The sequence below is a fragment of the Anabrus simplex genome, chromosome 1, assembly GCF_040414725.1.
Source record: "Anabrus simplex isolate iqAnaSimp1 chromosome 1, ASM4041472v1, whole genome shotgun sequence".
NCBI classification, from domain to species: Eukaryota; Metazoa; Arthropoda; class Insecta; order Orthoptera; family Tettigoniidae; genus Anabrus; species Anabrus simplex.
The window spans coordinates 771746485-771761798 of NC_090265.1; the positions used below are offsets into that span (position 1 = coordinate 771746485).

A 15314-nucleotide genomic window follows, 5' to 3' on the forward strand; every position below is an offset into this window, starting at 1 on the left:
ATTTGATTTATATAGGTAGATGAGGAATCTCCTCCACGTACAACACCTTTTGGGCTATGTCCGCTAGACTTAGCCTGAGAAACCGACCTTTTCATTATATCTCCCTTATTGATCCTCCTGTTGAATAAATGAACATGAGAAAATATTTAGAATTGGATTTCCATCAAATTTGGTCGATTTCCAATCAGGTTGGTCTTGTACTTTATATATTGGGGGAGAGTAAATTCATCATTTCGGTTACCTATAAAACCCCAGTCCATTTCGGGAATTTAAAATGGTATTGACCTTCAAACCTACCTTTGGACAGGTAGATGCTAAATATAAAGTTTGGTTCAAATCTCTTCAGTAGTTTTCAAGTTGTAACAGATACGCTTTACATGCACCCGCTCTTGCGGTAAGTCCGGTGGGACTTGTACCGAAAAACGGTCCGTTAATGATATCTCCCTTATTAATCCTGTTATAGAAATGATGCATATGAGAAAAACATTTTAGAAATTAATTTTCATTAAGGCAGGTAGATTTCCATTAAGTTTGGTTGTGCATATTTTGAGGGAGTGCAAAATCACGGTTTCGGTTTCATATAAACCTCCAATCAGTTCAGGGATTTAGAAACAATATTTGTCCTAAAACCTACCCAAGGACAGGTGGATTCTAAATATGAAGTTTGGTGGAAATACATCCAGTAGCTTTCAAGTTATAGAAGGACAAACAGACATCAAAGCTAAAAATTATCCATATGGTAATTATTACACCTGAAACGGATAACTGTATGGAAATTTCGCCAAAATAGTCAATGTACAGACACGCGATTGTTACGATTTTATTTATATAGATATAGGCCGAGCATTTACCTCGTGTTCAAATGGGAAACCACGGAAAACAACCTCCCGAATGCAGGCTCAAACATTACATAAACTACATATATTATTTAGAAAAGTTTCCTCTGCAGTCTTTCTACCGCTCTAAGAAAACTGCAGGTTGCAATACGGACTGAAACGCACGTGTTAACGTCGTGTCAGAACTTAGGAATATTGCAACTATGCCCTTCATTTCTTTAGTCCTAGTAGCTCCGATTGACACCTAGAGCACCAGCCGTCCGACGTTGCCTGATGTCTTGTACCTGCTCTGCGTTTGTCTCGTCCTTTATACGTCGCTGTTCTTGGTGCTGTTGATTTTTGTTTCTCTTCTTCGCGGGGACCAAGTTGTTGATGCAACAGACAAGTTCGATGATTTTTCAAAACAATTCGAAAACGTTTTATTTTATCAAAATATGTCCTAATGAGTTGAGGTCGTGTGTAATAGCGCTGCGTCTTACATCCACCTATACAGAAAACCTGTGCTTCTTTCGTAGCTTCGGAGGAGTATTTGTGGCTTATTTTGGGTGCTGAGTTTGTGTTAGTGTTATCCAACGAATATACTCTCGTTTGATAGTGCTTTCAATGTAATATTTATTATAAATTTTGTGCAGTAAGTGTCAGCCATCTTGTTAACTGCTACAATAGTTCCATAGATACCGAGCTCGATAGCTGCAGTCGCTTAAATGCGGCCAGTATCCAGTAAGCGGGAGATAGTGGATTCGAGCCCCACTGTCGGCAGCCCTGAAGATGGTTTTCCGTGGTTTCCCACTTTCACACCAGGCAAATGCCGGGGCTGTACCTTAATTAAGGCCACGGCCGCTTCCTTCCACTTCCTAGGCCTTTCCTCTCCCATCGTCGCCATAAGACATATCTGTGTCGGTGCGACGTAAAACAAAATAGCAAAAAAAAAGAAAAGTACCATATATAACACTGCCTAGATAGCCACTCATTATGTTCGGCTAACATCTGCGTGAGACACTGGGTTTGGGGGGTGGGGGACTCAACCCCGACACGGCGCGTCCCAATGGCTGATAGGGGACGTCCTGTAGATATGCAGGACAGGTGCGAATAAGGCACGGTCAAATAAGCACCCGCGGATCAAATAAGGCTAAAAGGAAAATGGTCAACGGTCTCTAAGGCGGAACAGATCTCCCAACGGCTTGGAGGGCGGAAGAACTAATCCCAAGTCTTACTAAGTTGGTTTTATTCTTGGATAGAAGATATGGACCGAATACCCCCCGGGATAAGGGGACCCCTTTTACCAAGCGCCAACGGCCTTCAAGGAGGGCGGATGAGCGGGTAGAGGGTAGGGCACTCTCTTGCCCTTGGAGTGGGAAACTGCTCCTAAAGGCGGATGAACCAGTATGGTCAACGGCATAGGATGGAGAAGGCCAGAGGGAAACCACTCCATTAAAGATCGGATATCCCTTGTTATGCAGCAATGATGGTGGGCTTTGGAACTAAAAGTAATTCCGGAGGTAAAATAGTCCCCAATTCGGATCTCCGGCTGGGGTCAGGGACAAAGCGTGGAAGAAACACAAAAAATATTATCTTAGGAACTTGGAATATACGATCTCTCAACATTTTTGATAAGCTAGAGAACTTAAAAAAGGAAATGGCTAAACACGACATAGACATATTAGGAGTGAGTGAAATAAAGTGGCCTGAGAAGGGGAACTTCTGGAGTGATAACTTTAGAATTATATACTCTGGAGAAAAGGGAAGCCATGCAGGTGGAGGAATAGCATTAAGTAAAAACGTAGGTGTACAAGTTCAGAGCTATGTACAATACAGTGATAGAATAATAATGGTGAGAATATAAAATGAATCAGTTGACTTGATAATAGCCGGCCCCCGTGGTGTAGGGGTAGCGTGCCTGCCTCTTACCCGGAGGCCCCGGGTTCGATTCCCGGCCAGGTCAGGGATTTTTACCTGGACCTGAGGGCTGGTTCGAGGTCTACTCAGCCTACGTGATTAGAATTGAGGAGCTATCTGACGGTGAGATAGCGGCCCCGGTCTAGAAAGCCAAGAATAACGGCCGAGAGGATTCGTCGTGTTGACCACACGACACCTCGTAATCTGCAGGCTTTCGGGCTGAGCAGCGGTCGCTTGGTAGGCCAAGGCCCTTCAAGGGCTGTAGTGCCATGGGGTTTGGTTTGGTCTTGACTTGATAATAATACAGGTGTACATGCCAACAACGAATCATTCAGATGGAAGAAGTGAACCAGGTATATGATCAGTTAGAGGAGTTGATGGATACGATTAAGGACAACGAGAATCTCATTTTTCTTGGAGACTGGAACGCTTCTGTTGGTGAAGGAGAAGATGGGAAGACTGTAGGACAATATGGTCTTGGAGTAAGAAATAACAGAGGACAACTAATAGACTTTTGTAAAGCAAAAGGACTAGTAATTACAAACACCTTGTTCAAACAACCCAAGAGAAGAACCTGGAGATAAAGCGAGATACCAAATATATTATATTATGCAAACAATGCAAAAGTTATCCAGGGGCTGATGTAGCGAGTGACCACAACCTAGTATCGTTAAAGTCTGATTGAAGACTAAGGAAGAAGAGGAAGAACGCGGTAAAATATTGCAGATATAATGTCAGGAAACTAAAACAAGACAGAATCAAGGAAAACTATCAAACACTGGTAAAACAGAACGTCGCAGAAATACCCAATGGTACAATAAATGAGAAATGGATGGGCCTTAAATACTCTATCATAGAAGCTGCAAATCAGGTAATAGGGAAAACTACGAAACAAGCACGAGAACCATGGGTTACAGATTATGAGCTTGAACTTATAGAGGAAAGTAGGAAATTTAAAAACTCAAAGAGTGAAGAAAGAATTAGAAACTATAAAAGACTCCGAAACTTAGTCAACAGAGAAGCAAAGGAGGCTAAGGAAGAATATACAATGAGACAATGCAAAGAAATAGAAGAAAGAATAGAGAAAGGAAACACGGAAACTGCTTATGAATTGATTAAGAAACAATTTAGAACAGTCACTGGCCGTAGTAACAGCATATTAGGTGAAAATAGGAAACTGTTGTCTGAGAGCAAAGAAGTGGGAGAAAGATTGAAGCGATACATAGAAACATTATATGAATATCCTACTGACATACATGACGTTGAAAATGAAGACAAGTGATCAACTGAGACCCTCTTTAACAAAAGAAGAATATCTTAAGGCTGTGAAAGAATTGAAACCTAATAAAGGGCCAGGATGCGATGAAATAACTGGAGAAATGATAGAGAGACTGGATGATGAAATCCACGGCTATATTTTAAAACTGATTACGGAAATATATGAAACCGGAGAAATTCCAGAAGATTTTAAAAAGTCTCTCATAATCCCTATACCAAAGAAACCTGGAACTCTAAAATGTGAAGAACATCGCACCTTGAGTCTATTGGCGCTTATGTCAAAAATATTGACAAGAATAATATATAACCGAATAAGCAATAAAACTGAACCACATTTGGCTGAAGATCAGTTTGGATTTAGACTAAATAGAGGCACACGAGAAGCTATTCTAACATTACGACAGGTTATAGACAAAATGCTAGACGTTAAAATAACCTTTGTTTATTGCATTCGTGGATTTAGAAAAAAGCTTTTGATAATGTAAACTGGAATATGTTAATGAAGATTATGACTAGTGTTGGTCTAGATTTTAGAGATAGACGAATAGTATATGAACTCTATAACAACCAAAGAGGCGTCATAAACATAAATGGTGAAATATGGGAGCCTTATATAGAAAAGGAGTACGACAGGGATGTAATTTGTCACCAGTGCTGTTCAACCTGTATATTGAGAAAGGCACTGAGGAATGTAAAGAGGATATGGCAGGGATAAAGATAAATGGAGTAGAAATCAAAATGATAAGATTTGATGATGACATAGTTGTCATAGAAGAGAACGAAGAGAAACTACAAAGTGCATTAATAAGAATGAATAAGATATTGAGAGATAAGTATAACATGAAAATTAATACAAAAAAGACCGAAATTATGGTATGCAATCGCCAGCATATTGCAGTCAACATCAGAATTAATGATATACAACTAAGGCAAGTAAATGTCTTTACCTACTTAGGAAGTAAAATCACTCCAGATGGCAAAAGTTCACTCGACATAAAAAGAAGAATTTCCCAAGCAAAGATTGCTTTTTACAAGAAAAGGATACTACTTACATCAAGGAATTTAAATGTGGAGATCAAGAAGAGATTTATTAAGTGCTTTGTCTGGAGTGTGGCCTTGTATGGTTCAGAAACTTGGACTATTAGTGCAGGTGATAAGAAACGTCTGGAAGCATTTGAGATGTGGTGCTGGAGGAGGATGGAAAAGATCTCATGAATAGTAAAACTCACCAATGAAGAAGTTCTTAGACGAATAGGTGAAAAAAGTATCCTTTTTAGCAACAATAAGAGAAGAGAATGCCTTTGCTGGTGAGATGTAGTGTTTACAGTGCACTATGTCTTCTGGTATGGGCTATATCAAATTTGTTACTTTCATTGACCTGTCACAGTCTCATCCTTGGCTTTGACAATATGAAAGTGACTGAGGTATGAGTGATACTAGTAATACCATTCCTTATGCAGCCAGTCCCTGTTATGAATGGTGTGAAAATATCGCTCATAGGGTCAGTTGGTGCATACATTTCAGTGGGCTTGGCAGACTGATATGTAAGAGCAACTGCTGGCTCGGTGAGGAAAGCAACGGGAAACTACATCACTCCTCGTTTCCCTAGTACGCCTCTTCAGTGACGCCTAGGCTATTTATGACAGCTGTTGGCGAAGCTGCAGAGGATCAAACCAGCCTTCGGGCTGATTACCCAACATACATACACAAGAGAAGAGACCAATTAATTGGCCATCATTATAGGCACAATGGTTTCATAGTTAATGTCATGGAAGGAATAGCTGCCTCTGTGGATCAGCGGTAGAGTGTCGGCCTCCGGATCCCAAGATAGCGGGTTCAAACCCGGCAGAGGTAGTCGGATTTTTGAAGGGCGGAAAAAAAATCCGTTAGACACTCCATGTCGTACGATGTCGGCATGTAAAAGATCTCTGGTGACACATTTGGTGTTTACCCGACAAAATTCATTAAAAATCTCAGCCATAGACGCCCAAGAGAGTTTCGGTTTACTCGGTCTGCCATCTAGTGGTGGCCTAGAGTAAAACGGAACGTCGAAATTGACGAGCAGACAGCCAGATGGCGTCAAATTGAAATGTCTGCACACGGTAGCTGAGGCCATACGATTATTATTATTATTATTATTATTATTATTATTATTATTATTATTATTATTATTATTATTATTATTATGGAAGGAATGATTCAAGGTAAAAGAGGAAGAGGAAGATCTAGACTGCAATATTCAAGACAAATCAGAGATGACGTAGGAACAGGCTCTTATGTGGAAATGAAGAGATTAGCGGATTACAGAGAAGAGTGGAGAAGACGAATTGCTGCCAACCAATCTTAGGATTGAGAATTGAGAAGAAGATTAATCTAAGCCTTCATTCGCTCTCTTTATTTACAGCTTCAGAAGTTGTAGCGATTAAACGTTTTGGACTAACGATCTTCGCAGTTCACCTTTGTAATGACACCACATCTAATAATATTCATATTGCGACACTATTTGTGTGAAGAACTTTGTTTGTTACGTTAGCATCTGATGCAGTCGAATGGAGCTGTTTATCGTAACGCTGCTAGAGTCAATGTGAGAAGCATGTTTTAAATGACGTTCTTCGATAACACTCTGTTTCCAAGAAGGGAAATGACGAATTTATCAGAAAATAGAGAGAAGAGTGGATGGTAATCAAGATTATCTGCTTGACCTTATTAAAGCTCACTCTTGAGGAAATCCTGCGGGACAAAATTTCGGCATCTCGACATCTCCGAAAACCATAAAAGTAGTTAGAGGGTTGTTAAACCAATAACAGAATTTTTGATATATATATATATATATATATATATATATAATGATATTATCATTATACAAATATATCATAGAATGATAGAAAACACAAACATAGTTTGTGTGCTCTTTGTACCCCTAACATCACATTATTATTTTCTAACCTGTTGTTATTTCTTCATAGACGCACTATTTATATTTTTGTCAATATCTTGGCAAAGGCCAGAGCGAAATGTAGCTTTAGTCTCTTTTACGACTGTGTAGAAATATAGGTGGCGCTGAGGAGCACGACTACGTTCGGGATACTAAAAGGTCAGATTATATTGTAATAGAACTTTCTGGCTCTGTGAGGATAGCAAAGGCAAACTCCCTCACTCTTCTTTTTGCCTTGAACGCCTTCATTATGGTACCATCATTGGTTTCACAATAACCGCATAACGTTTCGGGAATTCAACCATTCTCCGGGTTGAATCGTTTTAACAGGCATTTTTCTTCACTGTTATGTTTCGACGTAATGTACTGAAGAGGGGTTTGTCTGATGACAACTTAGTCTATACCTACTTCAAATAGAAGGAAATGCAAACCATTCTCCTACTTTTATTGTGTTTTAAATAACGATTACAGATCTCTTCACATGGTTGTGAGGGTATTGAGGCCTTGTAATAAGGATGTGAAGAGAGAGCGAATAAGTCTGTGGTAAGACCACAACTGGAGTATGGTTTCAGTGTATGAGACCCTCACCAGGACTACTTGAAACGAGAAGTAGAAAAGATCCAAAGGAAGAGACTTGGGAGTAAGGAGACGAGTTGATCAACTAAGCGGTATGTTTCGAGCTGTCAGTGGGGAGATGGCGTCAAATGACATTAGTAGAAGTATAAGCTTGAGCGGGACTTTTAAAAGTAGGAAAGTTCATAATAATTATGAAGATAAAGTTGGAATTCAAGAGGACAAAATGGGGCAAATAATAATTTAAATAACGAGGAGTAAGGGATTGGAATAAATTATGAGGGGAAATGTTCGGTAAATGTCCAACTTCTTTAAAATCATTTAAGAAAAAGGCCGATAAGGAATCTGCCACCTGGGCGACAGCCCTAAATGCAATTGATTGATTGATTGATTGATTGATTGATTGATTGATTGATTGATTGATTGATTGATTGATTGATTGATTCGCAAGGACATTTCTATTGAAGTTGGGAGTCCGGTGCCTTGGGGTCTGCCCGAGACTTGTTCTCGCACGAAACTTCGATGACATCTACCATACCGATGAAATGCGAGAGTAGATAAAGAAACCCACCTAAGTGGCAAATCCACCGCATTATTGCGGTCTCATTTGCATTCAAGGTGTTAATTTCAACTTTATTGCCCTTCCTTTCTCCCGTGTGTTGTTCCCACATGGTTCGAGCAGTATTCCTAGTTTTCTCTTCATGATATGCCACAGTTCAATCACCTTTTGACTGCTAACAGACTGATATGAGGTTAAGTTGGTCTGCAAACTTACTTCCTGAATGCAAAATACTCTCACTTCAAAGTATACATGGATCATATACTGAAGGAAGGGATTCCGACGTGCGGTAATTCAATAAGCAGTTTGGCCATTGCCTACGACTTGGTGTTAATTGTGTTGAAAACCTATCATCATCACTAGTCAGTCACCTCTGTAGGGCTAGTATATCGTGCGGAATCGAATCCAGATGTAGCAAAGCTTATGTCGTTTTGAACAACGGTACTGTATGAAGAAGTGAGCATCGATATGTTTCCAGACGGGCTTTGCTGTACGACAGTGAAACCTGGGTGGAATCACGATATCTTATTCATAAATTAGAAGTAACATACATAAAGGTAGCGAGCTTGATTGCTATTACGAGCTGTTGAGAACAATGACAGATAACATTTAGTCTTTACCATCTCGCCTTATAATTTTATACCTTGACAGATCTCAAAATCAATTATATAATGACTTGTTTCAAAGATTTCCACTGTAATGAATAATCCACAGGAACTGTCCACAGGCCAGTATTATTGGGCCTTTATGTTTTCTTATATATAAGCATTATATGAGTAAAGAAGTGGAAACACAGGTAAGGCTATTTTCGAATGATGATGTACTGTATAGAGTAGTAAATAAGTTACAGGATTGTGAACGACTGCAAAAAGACCTCGACAACGTTGTCAGACGGACAGTTGGAAATGGTATTATGGTACATGGGACGAAAAAGGCAGGTTGTGAATTTCACTAGGAAGAAAAGTCCTCTCAGGTTTAATTTAAGGCATGATAGTACCTCATGGAGAACACTGTAAGTAACGAGGTGTTAATATAAGAAATGACCCCCATTGGGATAATCATATTAACGAGGTTGTTAGGAAAGGTTACAGATATCTTCACTTTGTTATATTTAAGGGTTGGTGTAAGGATGTAAATAAGAGGGCGTATTAGTCTCCAGCAAGACCCCAGTTAGACTATGGTTCCGGTGGATGGGACCATCACCACGATTAGTTAATACGATAACTGGAAAGGATCCAAAGACCGGGCGAGTTGGCCGTGCGGTTAGGAGCGCGCAGCTGTGAGCTTGCATATGGGAGATAGTGGGTTCGAACCCCAATGTCGGCAGCCCTGAAGATGGTTTTCCATGGTTTCCCATTTTCACACCAGGCAAATGCTGGGGCTGTTCCTTAATTAAGGCCACGGCCGATTCCTTCCCACTCCTAGGCCTTTCCTGTCCGATCGTCGCCATAAGACCTATCTGTGTCGGTGCGACGTAAAGCAACTAGCAAAAAAAAAAAAAAAAAGATCCAAAGGACAGCAGCATAATTTGTTCTTGGCACTGATTGATTGTGAAACAACGATGATTCAGGTGAGGTATTTCAATAAGTATAACGACATGCGGCAGTAATACAGCTAGAATTAGAAAATCTTGAATTCAAAACACGATCATACTTTCTGAGTGAATTAGGTATGACACTTCAACGTTCAGCTTCAGGAAACCCAATATTTGTAATGGTTTCCAAGCTATTATCGTAACACTAATAATTGTTGTTTCGATAGCTCGGTAAATTTCTTACAGGCAATGTTTGCTTACGTGAGTAACAGAACATCCATAGCACGAGATGATTTAATCACGGATACGGCAAAAGGATTAAATACATCATTTAGCAAAGGAGAAATAGTGGTACTCACACATGACGATGTCAGAGCACGACCGGTTTTCACAGAACACAAGCTGTAAGTCACTTGCGAGCGAACCAAACACTTCAACACTCACTCCACCACAACTCGCCGCCTACTACACGCTTTCGCTAGTGGCCGCCAGGTGGCAGACTGCGTCATTGATCAATGTACAAAAGAGCAGCATACTGTACAGTGCACCCACCTTACGTAGCTCTTCAATTCGTACAGAATTGCTAATGTTCCGTACTTTTCACTAAGTTTGTTTTCTTTCCCTTACGGTAGGGCTAATATCACATCACAATTGCACTGCAAAATACAATATTAATGAAAGGGAAAATAAATAGGTATTAATAATACTGTATAAGGAAATATCTTCATTGGCGCAATCACATAAATGAGGAGTGTCTGTTTGTTTAGTAATTCGTCCACATTCATTGCGGTAGTTGATTACTCTCGAATGACTCATGAACAATGCAGACCAGAAAGAAGTAATTCTTTAAAAGCAGTACCGTACCATATTATACGCTTCCTTGCGTTCTCCCACAACTTTCTTGGGGTAGATATTGCATCTTTTGATCAGACACTCCTCAAATGGGATTGTAAATAAAAGGTACAGATATCTACACGCAGTTATGAGGGTATTTAGGGGTTGTAGTAAGGATGTAAACGAAAGGGCATGTAAGTCTCTCGTAAGACCCCAACTAGAGTATGGTTCTAGTGTATGGGACCCTCATCAGGATTACTTGATTCGAGAACTGGAAAGTAACCAAAGAAAAAAAACAACTCGATTTGTTCTGGGTGATTTCGCACAAAACAGTAGCGTTACGAAAATGTTGCAAAGTTTGGGCTGGGAAGACTAGGGAGAAAGGGGACGAACTGGTCGACTAAGTGGTATGTTTCGAGCTGTGAGTGGAGAGATGGCATGGAATGACATTAATAGACGAATAGGTTTGAGTAATGTTTTTAAAAGTAAGAAAGATCACCATGGAAATTCACAGCCTGGTTTCCAGTCATTCGACCGGGACAAGAATGGAATGAATGAAGCCTCCATCTAGCGGCGAGGATAGGAATTCTGCCGGCTGCCGAAGCCTGTCGCACTGCTCTGGGGCAATGATTAATGCATGACAGATGAAATAAAATTATATTGGAGAGTGTTGATGGAATGAAATATCACCGGGAAAACTGGAGTACCCGGAGAAAAACCAGTCCCGCCTCCGGTTTGTCCAGCACAAATCTCTCATGGAGTGACCGGGATTTGAACCACGCATCGCAGCTATGAGAGGCCGGCGCACTGCCGCCTGAGCCACGGAGGCTAAGAAAGATCACAATGTGAAGCTAAAATTGGAATTCAAGAGGACAAATTGGGGCCAAAATTCGTTTATAGGAAGGGGAGTTAGTGATTGGAATAATCTACCACGGGAGATGTGCTGTTAATTTCTAAATTCTTTGCAATTGTTTAAGAAAAGACTGCCCTAAATGCAGATCAGTGGTGATTGATTGATTGATTGATTGATTGATTGATTGATTGATTGATTGATTGATTGATTGATTGATTGATTGATTGATTGATTGATTGATTGATTGATTGATTGATTGATTGATTGATTGATTGATTGATTGATTGATTGATTGATTGATTGATTGATTGATTGATTGATTGAATAAGTTCCTTAACTAATCCTATAGATGACCATCAAAGGAAGAGAAGAATGGTGTCAAATGTCCCTTTTTGGGAAGTCAAATGTTCATAAATATGTCTTTCAATAAATTAAACTCAAACTGATAACTGCTAATTTATTTGGATCTAACGAATCGTTTCCGAGAGATATCTGTACGGAAATTGCAGTCGAGGAAGTGTAGAATTCAGTTCATCGAGAGGGGAAATCTGACTGACAGTGTATGAAACTACCACCAATTAAATAATCAGTTCTCTAGAGAACGATGAGGTGAGGCTTTTTTTCATAAAATAGCCTTCTATATGTCTCTCAGTCATGGTCATCCATCAAAACGTCACATCACAGCCTGCAACATCACATCGATCATCTGTACCGTAACGCCCCTCTTTGATAATATGTCTCTCAGTCATAGTCATCCGTCAATACTTCACATCACAGTCTCCACGGTTGCTAGGTAACATCGCGTCACGCATTTCGTATCACTAATTCCATGACGCAAATTTTCAGGTGACCTCCAGCCATAAGAAATGTTTGTCAAAATATTATACTCCACTGTAAATGAACATCACAGGAAATGAAAAAAAATCTTAACTAATTATTAACTTTATTGGCCACATTAGAAGCCTCCGTGGCTCAGGCGACAGTACGCCAGCCTCTCACCACTGGGTTCCGTGGTTCAAATCCCGGTCACTCCATGTGACATTTGTGCTGGACAAAGCGGAGGCGGCATAGATTTTTCCCCGGTTACTCCGGTTTTCCCTGTCATCTCTCATTCCAGCAACACCATCCAATATAATTTCATTTCATCTGTCATTCATTAATCATTGCCCCAGAGCAGTGCGACAGGCTTCGACAGCCGGCACAGTTCCTATCCTCGCCGCTAGATGGGGACTTCATTCATTCCATTCCTGACCCGCTCAATGACTGGAAACAGGCTGTGGATTTTCACTGACCACATTGGACCACCTGAGTCGTTCCACGTTCAATTTGTCTTTGAATGTTGTACTGTTTAGTTCTTGTGATCTGCCCAGTACTTTTTCAAGAGGCGACTAAAAGGGACCCTGGGCAACCACGGGACCCTTAGCTGAGTCCTGGCATTGTTTCCTCTTACTTGTGCCAGGCTCCACACTTTTGTCTATACTATTCGACCTCCCTTGGTCTACTCTTGTTCTTTTCTGATCCCGACGGTTTTGGCCGATACCTTCACTTTTCGGAGTGTCGGAGCTCTTCTATTTTTTCCCTCTGATTAGTGTTAATAGAGAACGGTTGCCCAGTTGTACTGCCTCTTAAAACAGAAATCACCGCTACCAGTACTTTTTCATTCGTTCCGATCGTAATTTTTCTCAGTTCGTCTGAAATCGCTGTAGCCCTTCTATGCGTCATTTCTGCTGAATGTTAATCTTAAGAAGGGTGTTGATATTTATTTTTGTTTTCTGCTAACCCGAGTGCAACTGCTTTGAGATCTTGCTGAAATTCATGGATCCATTGTCCTCCTGCCTTCTTTCCGAGATTTTTCATCGCTAGTTGTCGTAAATTCCAGTTTCTTGGCAGTCACAATATGTGATAAGAATACGAGATGTGCCGTTGATTGGGTCAGATAGTGTCTTTAGGTAGGATTCTCCAGGCTACTTCGACCTGGTATTTTTGTATTTATGCAAGTTCTGACCTTACAAGGGAAAGGCGCGTACCAGGGAATCGCCGATCTTACGTAAATTTTGCACACACGTTACATAAGCCAATAATAACATAAGGCCAGAAAACTTCGTTTGGAAATTAACTGGTAGGACCTACAGAAAGCGTTAAAGTTCGTGTGTTTGAATTAGCGCGCTCGGCTACGCAGAACTGCACCGGGTGCTGAGTTCACACGGCGAGAGGCCGCTACTCCATAACCTACCCGCAACTCGCACTGTCCAGCAGCTGAGTTGAGGTCTATCTAGTTGGCCTTCTTGAGGCCACGCTGATATTGTATGGGACTAGTGGTTGGTTGTATAATGGTAGTTGACATAGGATAGCCTCCATGGCTCAGGCGGCAGCGCGCCGGCCTCTCGCCGCTGGATTCCGTGGTTCAAATTTCAGTCACTGCATGTGAAATTTGTGCTGGGCGAAGAGGACGCGGGGCAGCTTTTTCTCCGGATACTCCGGTTTGCCCTTCCATCTTTCATTCCAGCAACACTCTCCAATATCATTGCATTTCATCTGTCAGCCATTAACCATTGCCCCAGAGGAGTGCGACAGGGTTCGGCAGCTGGCACATTCCCTATCCTGGCCGCTAGATGGGAGCTTCATTCATTCCAATCCTGACCCGGACTGAAAACAGGCTGTGGATATTCAATTAACATAGGCAAAGTTTCTTATTTTATTTTTATCTTTTTAGCGTGTGGAAGAGCGTTCTAGAACTTGATGTTGTTGAGTCTGTTTATCTGCTGCTTTGCATCTGTTTCAGAGCTTCTGTTTATTTCTTTACTTACTCATATTTACAGATGTCATCAGAAGCTGTGACAAAAATGATGACGTTTACATAGACAGCATGCCATGACTCACTTCTACCTCAAATGACATGTCACGTGATCCTGAAGCAAACGATTCCGATCACGAATATTTGGTAAAATGTTATAGCCAAGCAGGGAACGCTAAAAACGAACTTACAGGTATTGACTAAAAGGAAGGTTGCTCAGTACTGGAGAAGTGGTAAGCGGGTCCCGCTTTCGTTTTCGTCGGTGGAAAAAAGAGTTTCACCATGACAAAAGAAAGATTTATCATCATCATCATCATCATCATCATCATCATCATCTGTTTACCCTCCAGGTTCGGTTTTTCCCTCGGACTTCGCGAGGGATCCCACCTCTACCGCCTCGAGGGCAGTGTCCTGGAGCTTCAGACTCTTGGTCGGGGGATACAACTGGGGGGTATGACCAGTACCTCGCCCAGGCGAGCCTCACCTGCTATGCAGAACAGGGCCCTTGTGGAGGGATGGGGATATTGGAAGGGATAGACAAGGAAGAGGGAAGGAAGCGGCCGTGGCCTTAAGTTAGGTACCATCCCGGCATTCGCCTGGAGGAGAAGTGGGAAACCACGGAAAACCACTTCCAGTCCTCGTACCACTTTTCAACTTTCGTGGCAGAGCCGGGAATCGAACCCGGGCCTCCGGGGGTGGCAGCTAATCACGCTAACCACTACACCACAGAGGCAGCAGATAGATTTATATTTGTGGTAAAAACATGTAAAGAACAAAGGGACACACCGCGACAAATTGAGGGCAATAGCCCGTACTGTCAGAAAAAAAAAATCGATTTTGCTCATCAAAACGAAATAATTCACAATGTGACCATTCAGCAGTGGGGTATCCAAGTTGCTCATGAAGAATAATGCTGGGGGCTTTAAAGCATGCCACACGTGGGTTCGTAACCTTAAGAAGCGCAATTGTATTCTGTCGCGAAAACTAGTATCTGTAACGACGAAAAAGGAGCAACAAAATAGTAGAAACCATGGGAGCAGCAGAAATATTCATGTTCTAGAGTCCTACGGCCTCGCAGACAGTGATCAAAGTGGGTTCAGCCTTGAAAAATGGGATCTATACAAGTGAACAAATGGTTTAATGGCGTATTAAAGCAAAATTCACCGTCAGGTAAAATAACGCTCATTCTGGATTCCTTTTCTGGACATAAACCTACACAAAG

General features: G+C 41.2%; 1 protein-coding gene across 2 annotated transcripts in view; it reads right to left on the minus strand.

Moving 5' to 3' along the window:
* Gdap2 (ganglioside induced differentiation associated protein 2) overlaps positions 1–10069 on the minus strand; it is a 1140014-nt gene extending 1129945 nt beyond the window's left edge. For both annotated transcript variants that reach the window (XM_068225213.1, XM_068225211.1), the window contains exon 1: positions 9971–10069. The gene's annotated coding sequence lies outside the window, so the exon portion shown is untranslated. The remainder of the gene's footprint in view (positions 1–9970) is intronic.
* Positions 10070–15314: the final 5245 nt, after the last annotated feature.